The sequence below is a fragment of the Tachyglossus aculeatus genome, chromosome 4 (assembly GCF_015852505.1).
Source record: "Tachyglossus aculeatus isolate mTacAcu1 chromosome 4, mTacAcu1.pri, whole genome shotgun sequence".
Lineage (NCBI taxonomy): Eukaryota > Metazoa > Chordata > Mammalia > Monotremata > Tachyglossidae > Tachyglossus > Tachyglossus aculeatus.
The window spans coordinates 53,210,869-53,233,680 of NC_052069.1; the positions used below are offsets into that span (position 1 = coordinate 53,210,869).

General features: G+C 42.2%; 1 non-coding gene across 1 annotated transcript; it reads right to left on the reverse strand.

The window, feature by feature from the left end:
* Positions 1-20,161: 20,161 nt before the first annotated feature.
* LOC119927796 lies at positions 20,162-20,299 on the reverse strand. The gene has a single exon (XR_005450766.1). It is a non-coding gene; the product is annotated as a small nucleolar RNA SNORA7 (small nucleolar RNA).
* Between the last annotated feature and the right edge of the window lie 2,513 nt (positions 20,300-22,812).

Here is a 22,812-nt window from a genome sequence, read left to right on the forward strand (position 1 = left end):
GGATTAGAACCCATGTCCTCTTACTCCGAAGCCTGTGCTCTTTCCACTGTCACGCTGCTTCCCATAGGATCAGACAGAGAGGTCAGAAGAGAGTCATCAGGGACCTGTGTCAGTAAAACCAAGGTTAGATACAGTTTTCATGGGAAGAGGAGACTCAGTGATAAAAGCAGCTGGGAGTTTGAAGATGATTAGTATAGACAAGAATCCATGTTCAGGAGGAGATCACTGGTGACCATAAGGAATGCAATCTAAGTGGAGTGAAGGAGGCAGAAATCAGATTGCAGAGGGATAAGAAGGGAATGGCAGGAGAGAAAATTCCTTGAGGATAAGGATTGTGTCTGCCAACTTTGTTGTGTTGTACTCTCCCAAGCACTTGGTGCTTTGCCTGCCCCCCTCATAGTGAAGTGGGTTTTTTTAATGGCATTTATTAAGCGCTTACTATGTGCAAAGCACTGTTCTAAGTGCTGGGGAGGTTACAAGTGATCAGGTTGTCCCACAGGGGGCTCACAGTTTTAATCTCCATTTTACAGATGAGGTAACCGAGACACAGAGAAGTTAAGTGACTTGCCCAAAGTTACACAGCTGACAAATAGCGGAGCCAGGATCATTATCTTCTCCTTCCCTCTCCAGTTTTGAACAGGTATGCTAAAGGGTGAATCTGGTTATGCTTTGGGCTCAGTATAATATGTAACCTTTTAAAGAAAGTAAGTTCAGCTAGATCTTTCCTTTGCTTTTCAAACTCATATGCCTATTGTGTCCAATTCACTTTGAATTTGGTTTCTTTTCCTCAAAGTCATGGACAGGGCTTGCTTTAAAAAGGCTGATGTCCAGAAACTAACCTTTGAAAGACCCTTGCACTCTCGCAAAAATTGATCGAATCCCATCCTCAAAACTTTGAACTTCCTTTATTGGAGAGAGGTTTCAAGTTCTCCTACTAAACTTAACCTCAATTCCAGAAAATTTCAACCCCAGGCTGATTCTTGGATGCCACTTTTAGCTGTCACGTTTTTTAAAAGTAGGAGTGAAGGGCTTTAAAAAAATTTAGAAGTATAATGTTACAATTGGCAGCAACTCAGGAAAGGGCTGCTAAATTCAGCTTTACAAATGTGATTCAGAGGGGAAAACATGCCAATTTCAAAAACAGAAGTTGCTGTTCACGGACACACCACATTCCTCTTTTATTTAAGAAAAAAATTCATATTCCAAACATCTCAATATAGTTTTCAGAGAAAATAAAAAGGGAAAGTTAACTTGTAAGTGGGTCAAAGTTTTTAGCTTTTCTCTTTGAAGTGATATGGCCAAATAAGAAATATTGCTACAATCCAGGGTAGATCAATCAATGCAAGGGGAAGAGATAGAAGCAACAGAAAAATTTAAATTATTCATTCAATCATATTTATTGAGCACTTACTGTGTGAAAAGTACTGTACTAAGCACTTGGGAGAGTACAGTATAAGAACTGACACATTTCCTGCCCACAGCGAGCTCACAGTCTAGGAAATTATTTAAATGAAGATAGCATTTTAGTCAAGAAAATTTGCTTTTTGAAGAAAATAAAATAGAAGCTTTCTCCTCACGAGTACGGATCTACACACTAAAACTTAGTATAAGTAAATTTCGCGCTGATACAAAAGAATGGATTGAAAGTCAAGTAATTGCCTTATCCCCAAACAAGCATTAGCCTAATAGTGTGAGAAGCAGGTGGCTTAGTGGAAAGAACATGAGCTAGGAGTCAAAAGGAACTCGGTTCTAATCCCAGCTCTGCCATTTGTCTGCTGTGTGATCTTGGGCAAATCATTTGACTTCTCTGTGCCTCAGTCACCTTGTCTGTTAAATGGGGATTAAGATTGTGAGCCCTGTGTGGGACATGGACTGTGTCCAAACTGATTAATTTTTATCTGATTAGAGCAGGATTGCAAAGTGGCTACAGCATGGGCCTGGAAGTTAGAAGGTCATGAATCCTAGCTCTGCCACTTCTCTGCTGTATGACCTTTGGCGAGTCACTTGACTTCTCTGGGCCTCAATTCCCTCATCTATAAAATGGGGATTTAGACTGTGAGCCCACTGTTGAGTAGGGACTGTCTCTATATGTTGCCGACTTGTACTTCCCAGTGTACAGTGCTCTGCACACTGTAAGCGCTCAATAAATACGACTGAAGAATGAATGAATAAGTACAATTGAATGAATGAGCCCTGTGTGGAACAGGGACTTTATCCAACCCAAGTATCTTGCATCTACTCCAGCACTTACAGCAGTGCCTGACATATAGTAAGTGCTTAACAAATACCATTATTATTATTATCACCTACCCGAACACTTAGTACAGTGCTTGGCACAAATTAGGGGCTTAACACACACCATAAAAAACAGGAAGAGAGGCTAGAAATAGAGGTTCAGAGGGTGTGCGGTTCTTGAAGTTCCAAAATTCTTGGTTGCTTAACTAAGACTTCCACAAGTGTCCTTTCATCACGTGGGTCGCGTGGGCCTTAAACCTGCATGTCAACATCTTTAGCCTTCCTGCCAACACCTTCTCACCCTACAACAGTCTTGTCTAAGTGCTAACTTCTGCTTTCCCCACCATACACATGCATCTCATTCATTTGTAAGCTTACACAACAGCCGAACACTTGGTACTACATCCAAGCCTTAGATTAGAGAAGCAGCGTGGCTCAGTGGAAAGAGCTTGGGCTTTGGAGTCAGTGGTCATGGGTGCAAATCCCACCTCCGCCAATTGTCAGCTGTGTGACTTTGGGGAAGTCACTTCACTTCTCTGTGCCTCAGTTACCTCATCTGTAAAATGGGGATTGACTGTGAGCCCCCCGTGGGACAACCTGACCACCTTCCCAGAGCTTAGAACAGTTCTTTGCACATAGTAAGTGCTTAACAAATGCCATCATTATTATTATTATTATTATTGCTTGAGTTAAATGACTTCTGATCGGGCCACTAGTCTGTAAATCGAAATTCCTGGAAGAGATACATTAGAAAAAAAGATTAATCATAGTATGGCTTGTTAACTGTATATGCTGTAATCTATTTTACATCTGTTTTTTGCTTTTGCAGAAATTGTCTTTTGTCACAGATGCCTCTATTCTGCTGCCCTCAGATTACTGAGCTGGTACGGTATGTTCCACCCACTTTTGTGACAGATGGTAGAAGCAGTTGGAGTTGTACAATATCTGTATGAAGAGCAAGGACTTTTGGTGTGGTAGACTCACCTCGAAATTTCTAGCTTTCGAAACCTGGTTGAGGGGCTATGCATGAATTAATTTTACCAAGCTCAAATAAATTGTATTAATCTTCCTTTCTTTCTGTAAGATTCTAGAAAGGCAAATTTCAACTGCCACTGTAGAAGTAAAAGACAAAAGATGACACAGAGGGAATGCATATATAAAGATGCTTGTATCTGCTTATTATTTTTGCTAATATTTTGAAACCCACTTTGTGGTATGTTATCAGAGCTATTAAGGTGCTTGTATCTATAAGCAGGCACTCAGTGTGGGAAAATGTCACTCAGAGGCATGTTTAGGTCTTCATGTTGTCTTTCACGGCCAACATTAAAATCTTTCATGGCTAATATTAAACATTTGAATGTGCTAGGCATTTAGTCACTCCTTGTTGTTCTTTAGAGCTTTTCACTCTTTTCCTCTTTCATCCATTACAAGGGGACAAACACTAGGCTCGGGTTTTCTTTTTTTTTTTAATTTTCAAATAAAACCTATGCCCAAACTCGCAGTTACTCTGGCTGAATAGGATCAAAGCTACCTACCTGAAAAAACCAACAAACTTCAAAAAGTCCAGAATATAACAATCACAGGCATATATGCACACACTCAGCATGTTAAGATAAACAATGTGCTGTCACAAAACTCAAAACAAAAAAAGCAATTTAAAAGCAGAAAAGCAACTCTGTAATATGATACTTCCAGAGCCCTTTAGAGAACAGCCTGGACTTTTGTCTTCATCAGAAGCAGGGAGGAAGTGGCCAGAGACACAGAGACGTTCAATCCTACAAGCAGCCACCTCCATTTACCAGCTGGGAAGGAGTTCGGAGTCCTGCTCAAAGTCTACCAATTATGTAGATAAAATAAAATAGAAATAATTAAGAAGGAAAATGACAGCAAGTTAAACATGGTAAAGGTTTTAAGCCCTAGTAAATTCAAAAGAATGGACACTTTTCAGGGAAGTGAGTCCTGCAAGTCGAACCATGTTGACTGTAGAAACAGAAATTGCTGTGTCTGGAAGAGAAACAGATGATTAAAGGAAAACACTGCTTTTGCCAAAATGCCTTTTCAGTGGATTGGTGTCAAATTTTCAAGTCTTTAAAAGTCAGCACTAATAAACAAACAAAAGAAAAACAAAACAACACTTTATTGAAATGATCTGTCTCTCACAGACCCATGATCACAGAATAATAATAATAATAATAATAACAATGGCATTTATTAAGTGCTTACTATGTGCAAAGCACTGTTCTAAGCACTGGGGAGGTTACAAGGTGATTAGATTGTCCCACAGGGGGGCTCACAGTCTTAATCCCCATTTTACAGATGAGGGAACTGAGGCACAGAGAAGTGAAGTGACTTGCCCAAAGTCACACAGCTTACAATTGGCAGAGATGGGATTTGAACCCATGACCTCTGACTCCAAAGCCCGGGCTCTTTCCACTGAGCCACACTGCTTCTCATCAGACAACCAGTTTAATACATGAACACAGCTTAGGTTTGAGGCAGACAAAAGTTTTTCCCAGATTTATTAGTTTAGGCGCGTGTTTGTGTGTGTGTGTGTGTGTGTGTGTGTGTGTGTGTGTGCGTGTGTGCAATGGTATACATGAAACTTACGGGCAAAATGTTATGCATACATGAGAGTAATAATAAGAACTGTGGTATTTCTTATGCGTTTAATGTGTGCTAAGTGCTGAGGTAGATATAATCAGATCAGACACAGTCTCTGTCCCACATGGTGATCGTAGTTTAAGGGAGAGGGAGAACAGGTACTCTGCCACTATTCATTCATTCATTCAATCATATTTATTGAGCACTTACTGTGGGCAGAGCACTGTACAAAGTGCTTGGTAAGTACAAGTTGGCAACATATAGAGACAATCCCTGCATGTTTTGTTGTCTGTCTCCCCCTTCTAGACTGTGAGCCCATTGTTGGGTAGGGACCATCTCTAAATGTCGCCAACATGTACTTCCCAAGCGCTTAGTACAGTGCTCTGCACACAGTAAGCGCTCAATAAATACGATTAAATGAATGAATGAATGAATGTGAGGAAACTGAAACCCAGAGAAGTGTCTTGCCCAAGGTCAAACAGCAGCAGGTGGCGGAGCTGGGATGAGAACCTATGTCTAGTAAGCCCACGCTTTTTCACTTAGAACACACTGCTTGAACTTTTGATCATTCAAACCTCTTGTTCTGAAGCCCAGTGTGCTCTGCTTGAAGGCCTTGTAAGTGCTATTTCATCATTTCAACAATATATCAACACTATCATGTTTCAACATTTACAACAGTGCAGACAGCCCTAAATTAACATAATTGTCAAAATCAGAACTATGTCTTTGTTAGTTATTGGGATGGGAATCAAGAGAATCAGGGTATATGCCTTCATCAGCTCACCCTTTACCTCCTGTAAACTGCCTGAAATACAAAGCAGCATGGCTTAATGGAAAGTCTTCATTCTCTGTGAGTCGGGGGCATGGGTTCTAAACCTGACTCCACCACTTGCTGGCTGCGTGGCCTTGGGTAAGTCACTTAACTTTTCTGTGACTCAGCAAGGAATAATAATTGTAGCATCATGGAGGTAAACAAGCTTTATAAGAGGCCATCACCAGGAAGTTTTTGTTCTAGGACTAAATTGGCAAGAATCAGAATCAACGTTTTTAACCAAGTCCACCGAACAACCAACTTCCATTTCATATATTGATAACTCACGGAAATATTCAAAATTAATTGGAGCCAGAGATCCAAAAGACAGCAATAGTGGGATATCTTTCCTGCCCTTGGCCTATGGCCCCTCCAGGGATCAAGGGAAGACTATATCTGTGCACATGGTACAAGAAGTGACATTAGCAAGTCAGATTAGCAAACGTGCTTGGGAACCAACCTCACTAGCATCATCTTCAGTAGGACTGTCAGCTCTAAATGAGGAGAAATGGTATAAACATAGAAGCATCGTGTTTGAATGGAAAGGCAGGGAATATGTCTGTTTATTGTTATATATACTCTATCAAGTGCTTAGTACAGTGCTCTACACATGGTAAGTGCTCAATAAATGCGATTGAATGAATGAATGAATGAATGAATGGAAGAGCACGGGCCTGGGTGTCAAAGGACCTGAGTTCTAATCCCAGCTCCATCATTTGTCTGCTGCCTAACCTTGGGTAAGTCACTTCACCTTTCTGTGCCTCTTCAGTTCTCTGTCTCAGTTTCTCATTGTAAAATGGGGATAAGAACATGTTCTTCCTCCCACTAAAGACTGTGAGGCCCATGTGGGGCAGACACTGTGTCCAACCTAATTATCTATCATTTATATCCCAGCACTTAGCACAGTGCTTAGGACATAGTAAACATTTAATAAATACTGTTATTATTACTAATAATATGAAGCACTTACTATGTGCTAACAACAATATTTGCTAATATTAATAATCATCACCATCATGATATGTTGAATGTTACTGAGTCCTTTATCAGCAGATCTGACATTACTTCAGCAGAACTGAAATAGTTTTGTCAACCCTCCCTACTGGCTGGCGATTAGGTAACTCTGTCCCCCACCCCCTTCTTAGAACCTTTCCAATCTCATTGGTCCTCTCTCCCACACCATGGCTTAAATGTATTTTTCCCCATTGTTCCATATGCCCCTACATCTGCTCCCAAGCGCTCAATACAGTGCTCTGCGCACAGTATGTGCTCAATAAATGCAATTGAATGAATCTGCTCCTCAAACCCTCATCCTCATCCCTGCAGCCCTTCTCTATAACTGCTTCCCTCCTCACCAGCCAAAGCACTTGTCTTTAATACCTATTTCATGGCTTTGGCCGGACCTTTCCCTGGCCACAGCCCCTGGTAGCACCTTAGCTGTGAAGCCTAGTGGGTTAGAGTGGCCTAAGAGAGAATGAGGGAGAGGGAAGAAGGTAGTACCCTCCCAGGACTTCTTCCCCATTAAACCTGGCCAAATCCCTTTGGTTGTTCAGTCCTAGAGGTGTGTGGATAATAATAATAATAATGATGGCATTTGTTAAGCGCTTACTATGTGCAAAGCACTGTTCTAAGCGCTGGGGAGGATACAAAGTCATCAGGTTGTCCCAGTCTTAATCCCCATTTTACAGATGAGGGAACTGAGGCCCAGAGAAGTGAAGTGACTTGCCCAAAGTCACCCAGCTGACAGGCGGCAGAGCCGGGATTTGAACCCATGACCTCCGACTCCAAAGCCCGGGCTCTTTCCACTGAGCCATGCTGCTTCTCTGGATGAGACCAGGAGACAATAGGAGGTCCTCCAGGGGTGGGGAGAGGGTGGATTCAAGGTTCAGTTGGAGGGGAGGCACTTGGGAGCCCAGGGAAACAAGAAGAAATTTTAGAAGGCATGGGTTGCAGGGGAATGGGAGAGGCCAGTTCTCTCCTTCTGGGAGTCAGAAGGACCTGGGTTCTAGTCCCGGCTCCACCAATTGTCTGCTTTGTGACCTTGAGCAAGTCAATTAACTTCTCTGTGCCTCAGTGTCCTCATCTGTAAAATGGGGATTAAGACTGGGAGCCCCTTGTGGAACAGGGACTGTGTCGAAATCTACTCCAGTGTTTACAACAGTGCCTGGCTTGCCAAATACCATAAGAAGTGCTTACCAAATACCATAAGAAAACACAATGATAGTTGAGGATTTATCCAGTGAGTTTGACCCAGGTATATACTGCCTTTAGAGATCACTGAGATGCAGTGGGATGAAAGAGAGGAAAAGAACTGAACTGAACTGGCCTCTGGGGGTGAGGTCTCCAGTCTCTCCTTACTGGTCTCCAGGAAGGATCCACATAACCATTTTGTTTCCGCTGAGGTAACAATTGGCCTCCCTAATACTGAACCTATCATTGGAAAAGCCTAGTCAAGTCTTCACTGCTAAAGCAGAGAGGAGAATTGAGACAATTTTCCAACTATTTACACTCAAGAAAACTACTTTGACTATCTCGATAACTGAGGCTTTGTCTCCATAATAAAAATGGAGTACATCCTAAATTCCCCCCACTTGCCCCTACAACACTTTCCGATCCTCTAAGCAGGCAAATAGCTACCTCCCAATCCCCACTGCATGGAAGTACATATTTTACATAAATCCATTACCTCCTTCTATCTCTAATTGATTTTACTGTCTGCCTCCCCTACTAGATTGTAAACTTCTTGAGGGAAGGGATCATGTCTAGGGCTTAGTGTGGCATCCTGTACACAGTAGGTGCTTATTAATGTTTAATTGATGGATTGATAGAAATTTGTGGCAATCATTTGAATAATTTGTGCCAAAGTAACCCTTCAATCACTGGTGAAAAGGGGCAAGGGTAGGTGAAATTCCATACAATTGTTTAAAATGTGGACTGCAGAACTCCAATGCCAGATTCTGCCCCCCCTCCACTACAGAACTTTGAGAAGCAGCATGGCTTAGTGGAAAGACCACGAGCTTGGGAGTCAGAGGGCATAGGTTCTAATCCTGCCTTTGCCACTTGTGTGCTGTGTGACCTGGAGCAAGTCACTTAACTTCTCTGTGCCTCAGTAACCTCATCTGTAAAATGGGGATTAAAAGTGTGAGCCCCACGTGGGACAACCTGATCACCCTGTATCTACCCCAGTGCTTAGAATCGTGCTTGGCACATAGTAAGCACTTAACAAATACCATAATTATTATTATTAATTATTAACTACCATGTGCCCCTTGTACAGTGGAGAAATGACCTCACCTCCAGAGGCCAGTTCAGTTCTTTTCCTCTCTTTCATCCCACTGCATCTCAGTGATCTCTATAGGCAGTATATACCTGGGTCAAACTCACTGGATAATTCCTCAACTATCATGGTTTTTTCTTATGGTATTTGGTAAGCACTTCTTATGGTATTTGGCAAGCCAGGCACTGTTGTAAACACTGGAGTAGATTTTGAGTAATCAGGTTGGACACAGTCCCTGTTCCACAAGGCGCTCCCAGTCTTAATCCCCATTTTACAGATGAGGACACTGAGGCACAGAGAAGTTAATTGACTTGCCCAAGGTCACAAAGCAGACAATTGGTGGAGCCGGGACTAGAACCCAGGTCCTTCTGACTCCCATGTCTGTGCTCTATCCACTAGGCCACACTGCTTGTCTACGATCTCTATTGTCGTTTTCCAATATAGTCTAAGGACTTTACAAGTGTGACATAGACTATGTTTTGTTCTCCGACTGTACTCAACAAGATACACTTCCAGCAGAGAATAATCAGTTGCAGATTTAAGTTTTCTTTATTTACTAAGGTGTTTCTTTCATAGTTAGCATGACAAAGGCATAATTAGACGAATAAAGAGATGGAGTTAATTGGCCTCCAGGCCCTTGAGGTAAGTGGAAGCTATCTTAGGAAAGACACGGAAGACCCCCAGACTAAATAATTGAGGAAATGTATCGAGGTTGAAGAGAAAGAATAGAGGATGGATGTTTGTTCAGGTAGAAAGGAAATTGAATAGTGCATGCAGAAAGTAACATCAGTGCAGAGATCCAAGGAATAATGGGATATGGGGAATATCATGAAAGGTAAATTAGCTTGGCAAAGCTTCCTGCGGAGGTGAGGGGAGAGAAAAAACGAGAAAAGGAAAGGCCTATAAATTGGAGGTTGTGGTAATCAATGCGGAAAATAACTAAAGCATGGGTGAGTATGTTGGCAGAGTGAAGAGAGACAAGGGATTAGCCTCTGCACTTACTGTGATCTAGATGAATACAGTCCCATCCGTTAATGCATTTTTTTCTAAAATGAAATTAATATCAGTTTCTCGTCAAAAATGTTTTCCACATATTAAGGACTCCTGATCAGAAAAAAATAGGAAGTCTTATATATAAAAAGAGGTGCGACAAATGAAAAGCGACAAGTCAGCAAAGAGTCATTGAAGTGGCAATGTTAAATAAAAAGCAATATTGGCTGACTGGATTTCTTCCTTGTGTTGTGAAGCCAGATAAAGAGCTTTGTGGTGATGGTGAAGGCAATGAAGCCTTAATTGCCTATTAACTGTCTCTTTCTGTTGCTATCCCATCTTCGTACAATTGACTATTCCCAACTTAGCAATTTCAACATATGTTAAATTGGTTAGGATCAGTTCAAAATAATACAGTAATATAAGTTTTAAATTTTAGTTAACAATGACAATTTCCCAACATCTTTTCAGGAGGTTAAAGGTAGTACAATCCAGGCAAAAGGAATATGCAAAAGATAAGGTCAGGAAATGGGTCAGAAATATGACATATAAGCATGCATGAGCTTTTTGCCTAATGAGTGCTTCCCAATCAAATTAATATAAAGATTCGGGCACGAGTATTGTTATTGAGATAAAATGAACGTACCGTAAGTGGTCCAGAAGACTCCTTTATTTGAAATTCATCAAATAATGTTTAACATTTCTTTCTTTGTCTTTGATCTTTGGGGATGGGAATATAAATTTGGCCCAACTCAACATTTAGGCCAAAGTGGTTCCTGAAGAACATTCTTGAGAACTGCTGTAATTGGTTGAGTAAACTGAGAGTTGGCTCTTAAAGCTTTACTCAACATCTGATTTAATAGAAATTAACGATTATGGTATTTGTTAAGTGCTTAAGTTTATTCCAGGCACTCTACTAAGCACTGAGGTGGATACAAGCAGATAAGGTTGGGCACAGTCCCTGTCCCACATAGAGCTCACAGTCTCAATCTCCATTTTACAGATGAGGCCCAGAGAAGTGAAGTGACTTGCCCAAGGTCACCCAGTAGACAAGTGGTGGAGCTGGGATTGGAACCCATGACCTTCTGACTCCCCAACCTGTGTTCTAGCTGCTGCACCATGCTGCTTCATTCATTCTTTCAATCGTATTTATTGAGCGCTTACTGTGTGCAGAGCACTGTACTAAGCGCTTGGAAAGTACAATTTGGCAACAGATGAAGACAATCCCTACCCAACAACAGGCCCACAGTCTAGAAGGGGGAGACAGACCTGAAACTCTTTTATTTTAAGCCATTCAGTAGTTGAACTCATTTGTACAGTGACCTAGCAGAAGCCCACATGATAATAATTATGGTACCTGTTAAGAGCTCACTATATGCCAAGCACTGTTCTAAGCGCTGGGATAGATGCAAGTTAATCAGGTTGGACCCAGTCCCTGTCCCACATGTCCCATATAGGGCACACAGTCTCAACCCCCATTTTACAGAGCCACAACTCTGCACACAGTAAGCGCTCAATAAATACGATTGAATGAATGAATGAATGAATGACTGAGCCCCCTTTTTCCTCTCCTCCTCCCCATCCACCCGCCCTACCTCCTTCCCCTCCCCACTTGTATATCTCTTTGTACAGATTTATTATTCTATTTTACTTGTACATATTTACTATTCTATATGTTTTGTTAATGATGTAACTTGTACTTCCCATGCGCTTAGTACGGTGCTCTGCACACAGTAAGAGCTCAATAAATACGAATGAATGAATGAATGAATGAACCCATATCCTTTTGGCTCCCAGGACCATATTTATCCACTAAGCCACACTGCTTTCCCTACATGCCTCATTTCATAAATGCTTTAAGTGAGGATGGGTGCAGTCCATTCGAGGCTGGAAGCATTTATTGAAATATTTACCCAAGAACATCGCAGAAGTAAAATCCAATTGGAATATAACCTCTCTGAATTAATGAGTCCGATTTCTGTTTTTTTCAAAAGGGCCATATATTGGCTAGAGCTCGGGCCTGGGAGTCAGAAAGTCATAATAAGAATAATAATTAAGGTACTTGTTAAGCATTACTATGTGCCAAGCACTGTTACAAGCGCTAAGGCAGAAACAAGTTAATCAGGTTGGACACAGTCCCTGTCCCAGATTGGGCTCAAACTCTTAATCCCTAGCTTTTACAGATGAGGTAACTGAGGAACAGAGAAGTGAAGTGACTTGCCCAAGGTCACACAGCAGACAGGTGGTGGAGCCGAGATAAGCTCCCCATGTCCTTCTGACTCTCAGGCCTGTTCTTTAAACACTACATCATGCTGCTTTGGCTGTGCCACCCAAAAGGCCATCTCCCTGAAAGAGCATCTTGTTTTCAGTTTTTCCCCTCTGAAATCCACACTGTGCCCTTCTGCCTGGATCACTTTTCTAAACCATAGTCCTGTACATGTTTTTCAGCTCTTCAAAAATCTCCAGGGGTTTGAGATACTTATTCACTCCTCATTAAGAAATCTGACTATTGCCTTTAAGGCATTCTGTGAGTCAGTCAATCTATTAATTGCCTTTATTGAACATGTACTTTTTCAGAGTAGCTGGGTGAAGACAGCTCAACAATATAACAAACATATTCCCTGCCCACAGTGAGATTATAGTCTGAAGGGGCCACTGTCCTTTCATTAGCTTTCTTCTTCTAACACCCAGGGGACAATCTTCATTCCTCCCAAGCTAACATTCTCACTGTGACTTCTCAACTGTCTCACCTCTGAACCCTCTCACACATCCTTCCTCTTACTTGGATTGAGCTCTGTTTTCAAATACCCTCTCTCTATCTTCATCTCTTCCAGGAGGCATTCCCTAATTAATATCCACCTTCCCAGTTTGTATCCACTGCTCTAAACTCTTACATTCTCTTAGCCCTCTAGCCTGTAAACTCCTTGTGGGCAAGGAAAATGTCTAATTCTATTGTATTTTGCTCTCCCAAGTGCTTAGTACATTGCTTTGCACATAGTAAGAGCTCAGTAAATATGATTGATTGATGATTGATGTTTACACTCTACCATATAGGCAAAGTCTCAAGTTAAAGTAATTTACATTTATTCATTCATGTATATGTTAGCCGGGATCCCCAGTGAAGCTGTTGTTGAAACTGCAAAGGAAACCGGATTTCGGGTGAGCAGAGTTTTATTGCCTAACAGAGTCAACTTGCTGACTTAAATTCAGAATCAAAGATTTTTATACTTGAACTACAGTCCTGCAGGGCATGCATTCCAGGCATCCAATACCCAAGTTTCAGAAAAACCTTTCTTACTTTATAAGTCAAGAAGCAGTGTGGCCTAGTGGAAAGATAATGGGCCTGGAAATCAGAGTACCTGGGTCCATTCAATCATTCATTCAATCATATTTATTGAGTGTTTACTGTGTGCAGAGCACTGTCCTAAGCACTTGGGAAGTCCAAATCGGCAACATATAGAGATGGTCTCTACCCAACAATGGGCTCACAGTCTAAGAGGCGAAGACAGGCAACAAAACAAAACAAGTAGACAGGTGTCAATACCATCCGAATAAATAGAATTTATAGCTATATATACCTCATTAATAAAATAGAGTAATAAATATATACAAATATACACAAGTGCTGTGGGGAGGGGAAAGGGGTAGGGCAGCAGGGCAATGAAGAGGGGAGGGGGAGGAGGAGGAGAGGAAAAGGGGGGCCTCAGTCTGGGAAGGCCTCCTGGAAGAGGTGAGCTTTCAGTAGGGCTTTGAGGGGAGGAAGAGAGCTAGTTTGGCAGATATGTGGAGGGAGGGCATTCCAGGTCAGAGGGAGGACATGGGCCAGGAGTCGATGGTAGGACAGGCGAGAACAAGGCCCAGTGAGGAGGTTAGCGGCAGAGGAGCAAATGGTGCGGGCTGGGCTGTAGAAGGAGAGAAGGGAGGTGAGGTAGGAGGGGACGAGGGGATGGACAGCCTTGAAGCCAAGAAGATCTAATCCCATTTCTGCCACTTGCCTTCTGTGTGACCTTGGGCAAATCATTTCACTTCTCTGGGTCTCAGCTTCCTTATCTGTAAAATGGGGATTAAGACTGTGAGCCCCATGTGGGACAGGGACTGTGCCAACCCAATTATCTTGTTTTTACCCCAGTGCTACACTGCCTGGCACAGAGTAAAAGCTTCAAAAATGCCATTATCATCATCATATCATTCTTGGTCCCGCCTGGTCCTCATGGGCTCCTTCCTTAATAATAATAATTGACAATAAATTATAGCATTTGTTAAGTGCTTTCTATGTTCCAGGCACTGTACTAAGTGCTGGGGTGGATACAAGCAAACCGAGTTGGATATAGTCCGTCTCACAAAGGGTTCACAGACTTATCCCCCATTTTACAAATGAGGTGCCTGAGGCACAGAGGAGTGAAGTGACTTGCCTAAGATCACACAGCAGACAGGTAGCAGAGCCAGGATTAGAACTCATGACCTTCTAACTCCCAGGCTCATGTTCTAACCACTACACCATGCTGCTTCCCATTTCTTCCTTTCCTAGCCCTCCTCAGGTCATCTCCTGTTGGGCCATGTTCTGTGTACAGCTGAGGTCCCCTCTTGCGGTCAGAGCTGTGGCCATCCTTTTTCCTATTTTCTCTACCATGTTTGTGCTTGTTCTCATAACTACCCCTTAGTATATGTGCTAGTTTTTTTATTCCGACTTCATTCTAACTCTACCCCTCCATTCATACCTTTAAAGTTTCTAGCTTAGCTCCCTTATCTAATTTTGCCACCTTAAACCTGTCATTCTCTCTTCTTTGCAGTCTTTGTTTCCTACCCAGGCTTAGCAGGTTAACTCTCCCAATGAGGGGGTGCTTTGGTGATAATCCTTTCATTTCCTAACACTACTTATCCTTGTGTAATATTCCTATCTTAGCCATAGCAGCTGTAAAAGGCTTGTTTCTATCAGCCTCCCACTACATTTTAAGCTCTCTGGGGGCAAGGTCCATGATTTTTTTCTCATTTGCACTCCCCAAATGCTTATACATTACACAAAGTAATGATGGTATTTGTTAAGTGCTTACTATGTTCCAAGCACTGTTTTAAGCACTGGGGGAGATACAGGGTAATCACGTTGTCCTATGTGGGGCTTACAGTCTTAATCCCCATCTTACAGATGAGGCAACTGAGGCACAGAGAAGTGAGGTGACTTGCCCAAAGTCACTCAGCTGACAAGTGGCGGAGTAGGGATTAGAACCCATGACCTCTGACTCCCAAGCCTGGGCTCTTTCCACTGAGCCATGCTGCTTCTCATAGTTGCCCAATGAATACCAATCAATCAGTGGTATTTATTAAAGACTTACTGTATGCAAGAGTACTGTATTTAGGATTTGGGAGTGTACTATAGAGGTAGACATGATCTCTGCCTTCAAGGAGCTTACAATCTAGCAAGAGACAGAGACATTTAAATACATTTCAGGTGCAGAGGGAACATACAGAGAATATAAGGATATTTACCTGAGTCTTGTGGGTCTAGGAGTGGGGTGAATATCAAAATTCCTTGGAGGTAAGAACCTAAGTGCATAGGCGATGTAGAAAAGTGGGATAATGGAGTGGAGAGTTGAGAGATCAGTCAGGGAAGGCTTTCTGCAAGAGGTGTGGTGTTAGTAGGGCTTTGAAGATAGGGAGAGTGGTGATCTATTGGATATAAAGGAGGAAAGAGTTGCAGCCAAGAGGGAAGCCATGTGAGAGAACTAGTGAGATAGATGATAATAGTGAGAGAGAGAGAAAGATGTGAGTGAGATGATGAGAGAGATGAGAGAGATGAAATCAGGGTGCATTGGTAGGCTGATGTTAGAGGAACAATGTGTTTGGCCCGGATTGTAGTGGGAAGGAAGCAAGGATAGGTAAGTCATAGAGAGAGCTGATTTGGTGCCTTAAAGTCGATTGTGAGATGAAGTGATGCAAAGATGAATGGGTAACCATTGGAAGTTTTGGGGGAATGGGAAGACGTGCTCAGAACAATATTTTTGAAAAATGATCCAGGAAGCTGAGTTGTTTGGACCAAAGAGGAGAGAGACTGCAGATGGGAAAATCAGTAAGGAGGCTAATGAATAGCCAACACAGGACATGACAAGTGGTCTGGTGTGATGGCAGTTTGAACAGAAAGGATAGGGCAGATTGTAGAAACGTTGTAAAGGTAGAGCTGGTAGGACTTGGTGACTGACCAAATGTATGGGTGGAAAGAGAGAGATGAGTCAAGAATGATGCCAAAGTTGCAGGCTTGTGAGTCAGGGAGGATGGTGGAGCTGTGTGAACTGCTGGGAAAGTCTCAGGGAGGACAAGGTTTGGGTGGGAAGATGAGGTGTTCTATTTTGGACATGTTAAATATGGAATGTCGGCAGGACATCCAAGTAGAGATGTCCTTAAAGCAGGAGGAAATATGCGGCTGCTGAGGACTATGAATCAATTGATATTAGCAGGATGACTAAAAGGTCAAGGTATGACTTGCAGTTCCTTCCACATTGTGTGCCTGTGAAAGACTGACCTTTGAAGAAGAGTTAACATTGCTATTGGTAGTGTTTGGCAGAGTGTGCATTTTTCCCTCTTGGTGTTTCAATCTTCTTTAACCCTCTGCTCTTAAAGCCATTTAACATTTCTGTATGCTGGGTTAGTCTCACTTCTACTGATGCTTCTCTCCCTGTACACAATTATGTCCCATTGCCTTAGGTTTTGCTTCATTTTATATCTGTGATTTATTATTTATTTATGTATCTATAATTTATTTATTTGTTTAGTTATTTATATTAGTGCCCGTCTACCCCTCTAGACTGTAAGCTCTTTGTGGGCAGGGAATGTGTCAGTTTATTGTACTCCCACAAGCACTTATAGTGCTTTGCACACAGTAAGCATTTAAGAATTACAATTTACAATTACGTATTTATTGAGCACTTACTGTGTGCAGAGCACTGTACTAAGTGCTTGGGAAGTACAAATTGGCAACGTATAGAGACGGTCCCTACCCAACAACGGGCTCACAGTCTAGAAGGCGGGAGACAGATAAAAAAACAAAACAGATAGGTGTTAATGCCATCAGAATAAATAGAATTATAGCTATATACACATCATTAATAAAATAAATATTGTACATATGTACAAATAAAATAGAGTAATAAATATGTACAAATATATACAAGTGCTGTGGGGAGGGGAAGGGGATAGGGTAGGGGGGGCGATGGGGAGGGGAGGAGGAGGACTACCATCATCAGACCACCACCAAGTAGTTGTTTAGATATTCTGCCATCATCCATTCTTATGGCCCTTAAAGGCAGGTAAGTCTCTTTAGGTGACTTAGGTTGTGAGCTTCAGGTGCTACAGGGACTGCGTCTGATCTAATTAATTTGTACACATCCCGGCACTCAGAATAGTGTTTGACATATGACAAGCACTTAACGAATACCATGAAAGAGAAAGGGTGTGACAGAATGACACACTGCCCAGGTAGCAGAACTCACTGACCTGCATTCAACTCTTTGTCAGTGAATGGGATCCTGAGTTGTGTATAGGACATGCTAAGTGTTAGCCTGGTGCATAACCTCAATCTTTTAAGTTAATTGACAGCCTAAAGGACTTTCTTAGTCATAATGATGAAAACAACAGTTATAATAATAATGATATTGGTTAAGCACTTACTATGTATCAATCAGTGGTATTTACTGATAATATTTATTTATAATAATAATAATTGTTGTATTTGTTAAGCACTTGTTATGTGCCAATCTGTGGTATTTGTTGATATTTATTTATAATAATAATAACTGTGGCATTTGTTAAGCACTAACTATGTGCCAGACACTGTAATAAGCATTGGGTTAGGCACAAGATAATTCGGTTGGACACAATCCCTGTTCCCCTGTAGGTCTCACAGTCTAAATCTGCATTTTACAAGTTAGGTAGCTGAGGCACAGAGAAATTAAGTGACCTGCCCAAGGTCATACAGCAGACAAGTGGCAGAGATGGTATTTTTTCTAATGGCATTTATTAAGCACTTACTATGTGCAAAGCACTGTTCTAAGCCCTGGGGAGGTTACAAAGTGATCAGGTTGTCCCACGTGGGGCTCACAGTCTTAATCCCCATTTTACAGATGAGGTCACTGAGGCACAGAGAAGTTAAGTGACTTGCCCAAAGTCACACAGCTGACAATTGGCGGAGCTAGAATTCGAACCCATGACCTCTGACTCCAAAGCCTGTGCTCTTTTCACTGAGCCACAATGCTTCTCTAAACCCAAGTCCCATGTCCCAAGTCCCATGATTCCCAGACCCATGCTCTTTCCAATAGGCCATGCTACTTCTTGAGCACTTACTGTCCGCAGAGCGCTGTACTGTTTGGGAGAGTATAGTACAATAGGGTTGATAGACACAGTCCCTGCCCTAATGAGCTCACAGTCTAGGGATTGTATTAAGCACTGTAGTAAACCCTGGGATAGATACCAGACAGTCAGGGTCCACAGGGGATTCACAGGCCAAACCGCGGGAGAGCAGGTATTGAACTCACATTTTGCAAATGAGTGAACTAAGGCACAGAAAAGTTAAGTGACTTGTGCAAGGTTACACAGCAGGTATATGTTGGAGCCAAGAAGACTGTGAGTCCATTCTTCTAGATTGTGAGCCCATCGTTGGGGAGGGATTGTCTCTATTTGTTGCTGAATTGTAGTTTCCAAGCTCTTAGTACAGTGCTCTGCACACAATAAGCGCTCAATAAATATGACAATGAATTAGAACCCAGGTCCTCTGATTTTCAGGCTTGCATTTTTTATATTAGACCACGATGCTTCTCCATTCTTGATTCTGCAAAATAGTCTATAATGATCAACATATTTTTATGCCTTTGTACTTTCTGAGTATCTACTGCTGCAACTCAGTCCGCAGGGGACTAGGAGCTTCCCATTGCCTGTTTCAAGGACTTAGCATTGATCAGTGACACTTCAGAAAAATTAGTACATGTTGTCAATACATGTTTTACCTCATCTCAGTCTTGGGATTTCGGCATTTCCATCATTTTTTTATTGCAGAGTTTGAAGACACAGTGTTTTTTTAAGAATATATTTTTGTTTATCTTGTGATCATTCTAATTCAAACACTATGTATGGTGATTTCTCTCATTGGAAACTATTCCTGACTATTCCCTAAAGGCAGAAAAGTATTCAGGTGGTAGTGTGTGATTTGCCTTTTACTCTGCAATTCCTGCCACGCCTATATGTATTTAGTCCACAGGCCAACCAATGAAGTTGTCATAGAAACAAAGCACTTCATGAATAAATCAATCCATAACCAACTTGTAAACTTCAAATAACCCACTGTGCCTTAACAACACATCTGTTTTATATGTATAACAATCATGTTTGTAATGAGCAATGTACATTATTACTCTTCTCTATACATTTCATCTTGATTGGCACCTGATAAATATTCCTGATTGTATTCTTTTGCAGCCTATGTACTCCTACTGAGTAGGAAGGAAATAACCACTTACAGTTGGTATGATAAAGCAACAACGGTCCTTTTCTGTCCTTTTTTTTTATTTTTGACGGTACCTTTATGGGAGCTGGGGTTCAAAACATGAGCTTTAACTTTCCAGTCATTTGATCAAAAGGAATTGACTTTTTGGCTGAGATCAGTTTCTCTCGCTTTGCAGATTAATATCTTCTTCACAATTAGAAGTAGTCTGACTTGGGGGGTAGAATAGGTGACCACTGGGAAAGGTAATTATGGACAGGTTAATAATGCATGTATACCTTTCCCCTTTCCAAAAGACATTCTCTGACCCTGATTAATCTCCCCCCTTCCTGGTAATAACACCATTTCATCAAGCATATTAGCACTTTGGGTATCTCTGTTCAATCTACAATTTGCTTTTCATCATTTGTAATCAAGCATCAGTGTTTACCGAGTGCTTACTGTGTCCAAAGCACTGAACTAAGAACTTATTACCAATAGGTTCCTTGTGGACAGGGATCTATTGGACTGTACCCTCCCAAGTGTTTAATATAGTCCTCATCACACAGTTCTTGTCTTATGCCATCGAGTGGTTTCCAACCCATACTATACCACAGACACATCTCTCCCAGAACGCCCCGCTCTCCATCCGCAGATGTTCTGGTAGTGCATCTATAGAGTTTTCTTGGTAAAAATACAGAAGCAGTTTACCATTGCCACCTTCCTCAAGTCTCCACCCTCGACTTTCTCCCATGCTGCTGATGCCTGGCACGGGTCAGTTTTGATTTGTAGCAGATTGTCTTCCACTTGCTAACCACTGCCCAAGCTAGGAATGGAATGGGTAGGCCTCTACTTGACTCTCCCTTCCATAGCCAAGACAGGTAGAGTCCTGGAAACTCTCCAGATGTGGCCCTGAGAGGGGAATAATCCCTGAGGGACAGAGAAAAGGACACTGCTCCCCTGCAGTGGATTAGGGAAGCAATGTTGCCTAATGGATAAGGCATGGGCCTTGGAGCCAGAGGAGTTGGGTTCTAATCCCTCCTCTGCCACTTGCCTGCTGTGTGACCTTAGGGAAATTTTCTTAACTTCTCTGTGCCTCACTTTCCTCAACTACAACATAAGGATTCAATGCCTTAGGACAGTGCTCTGCACACAGTAAGCGCTCAATAAATATGATTGAATGAATGAATGAATGCCTATTCTCCTTCCTACTTGGACTGTGAGCCCCATATGGGGTAGGGAATGCATACAGCCTAACTTGTATCTACCCCAGTGCTTGACACAGAGGAAACACTCAACAAATACCTAAAAAAAAAAGAAGTGGTGAGGGACGAGTTGTACCGCTGTGACCTGAGCCTAGCCACATGGACACTGCCCTCTTGTATCTCTGGAGTGAGGAAGGGAGAAATGGGGAGGGAAGAAGGAAGAGATTAATGTCTCTCGGTGCCAGCACACCATACTACCCCACCTTTTTCCTCTCCTCCTCCCCTCCCCATCACCCCACCATCCTACCTCCTTCCCCTCCCCACAGCACTTGCATATATTTGTACATATTTATTACTCTATTTTACTTGTACATATATACTACTCTGTTTATTTTATTAATGATGTGCATAAAGCTATAATTCTATTCTGACGGTTTTGACACCTGTCTACATGTTTTGTTTTGTTGTCGGTCTCCCCCTTCAAGACTGTGAGCCCATTGTTGGGGAGGGACTGTCTCTATATGTTGCTGACTTGTACTTCCCAAGAGCTTAGTACAGTGCTTTGCACACAGTAAGCACTCAACAAATATGATTGAATGAATGAATGAATGTTATATCTCCCTTCCCTTTTCCTCAGCTCCTCCCTATCTCCTCTGCCTTCCCTGCCCACCACCTCTTATAGGTAGCAACAGCTGTTGCTACAAAGGAGCCCCATGACACAATGACATCATCAGAGTAAGCACTTAATAAATGCCATCATTCATCTTACTGTTTTAATGCCATGTGCAACATGATCGACGCGTCACATTGGGAGCCCAATCCAGCACTTAGAACAGTGCCTTGCACATAGTAAGTGCTTAATAAATCCCATTATTATTATTATTATTAACCTTGACCATCTGCCATCAAATAATCATTGAATTGGGGAAGGAGTCATGGCATTTAAAACCTTTACATTCATGGTGAAGTAAGCTATGTTAATGTGCGTGTAACTTGTATAATAATAATAATAATAATAATTATGGTATTTGTTAAGCCCTTACTAGGTGCCAGGCACTGGACTAAGCATTGGGGTGGGTACAAGCAAACTGGGTTGGACACACTCCTTGTCCCACATGGGGCTCACAGTCTCAATCCTCAGTTTACAGATGAGGTAACTGAGGCACAGGGAAGTGAAGTGACTTGCCCAAGGTCACACAGCAGACAAGCGGTGGTGGCAGGATTAGAACCCATAATAATGTTATTTGTTAAGCACTTACTATGTGCAAAGCACAGTGCTAAGCACTGGAGTAGGTACAAGGTAATCAGGTTGTCCCATGTGGGACTCACAGTCTTAATCCCCACTTTACAGATGAGGTAACTGAGGCACAGGGAAGTGAAGTGACTTGCCCAAGGTCACACAGCAGACAAGCGGTGGTGGCAGGATTAGAACCCATAATAATGTTATTTGTTAAGCACTTACTATGTGCAAAGCACAGTGCTAAGCACTGGAGTAGGTACAAGGTAATCAGGTTGTCCCATGTGGGACTCACAGTCTTAATCCCCACTTTACAGATGAGGTAACTGAGGCACAGGGAAGTGAAGTGACTTGCCCAAGGTCACACAGCAGACAAGCGGTGGTAGCAGGATTAGAACCCATAATAATGTTATTTGTTAAGTGCTTACTATGTGCAAAGCGTGGTTCTAAGCACTGGGATAGATACAAGGTAATCAGGTTGTCCCATGTGGGACTCACAGTCTTAATCCCCATTTTACAGATGAGGTAACTGAGGCCCAGAGAAGGTAAGTGACTTGCCCAAGGTCACACAGCTGACAAGTGGCAGAGCTGGAATTAGAACCCATGTCCTCTGACTCCCAAGCCCGCGCTCTTTCCACTAAGCCACTCTGCTTCTCTGTGAAACGTGACCTTCTGACTCCCAGGACCATGCTCTATCCACTATGCTATGCTGCTTCTCAATTGAATGTTTGGCTCTTGGTACAATTGCCCAGGAATTTTATTTTGTTTGGCTCTTTGTTACAAAATGTTTATCACTCCCTCTGCCCCCACAGCCCATCTCGTCCAATAATCCCTGCTCCCCACATTTCCTCAAGTTATTTTGGGCTAACCCTGTTTCTATTCATTGAGTACTGATGACCAGAGTCACTGTGTTTTCCTGTATGGCATTTTGATAGTAAAGGCAAAGTGTTTCTGCAGTTTTTGACTGTGAGGCTTATTCTATCAATGAGTCAA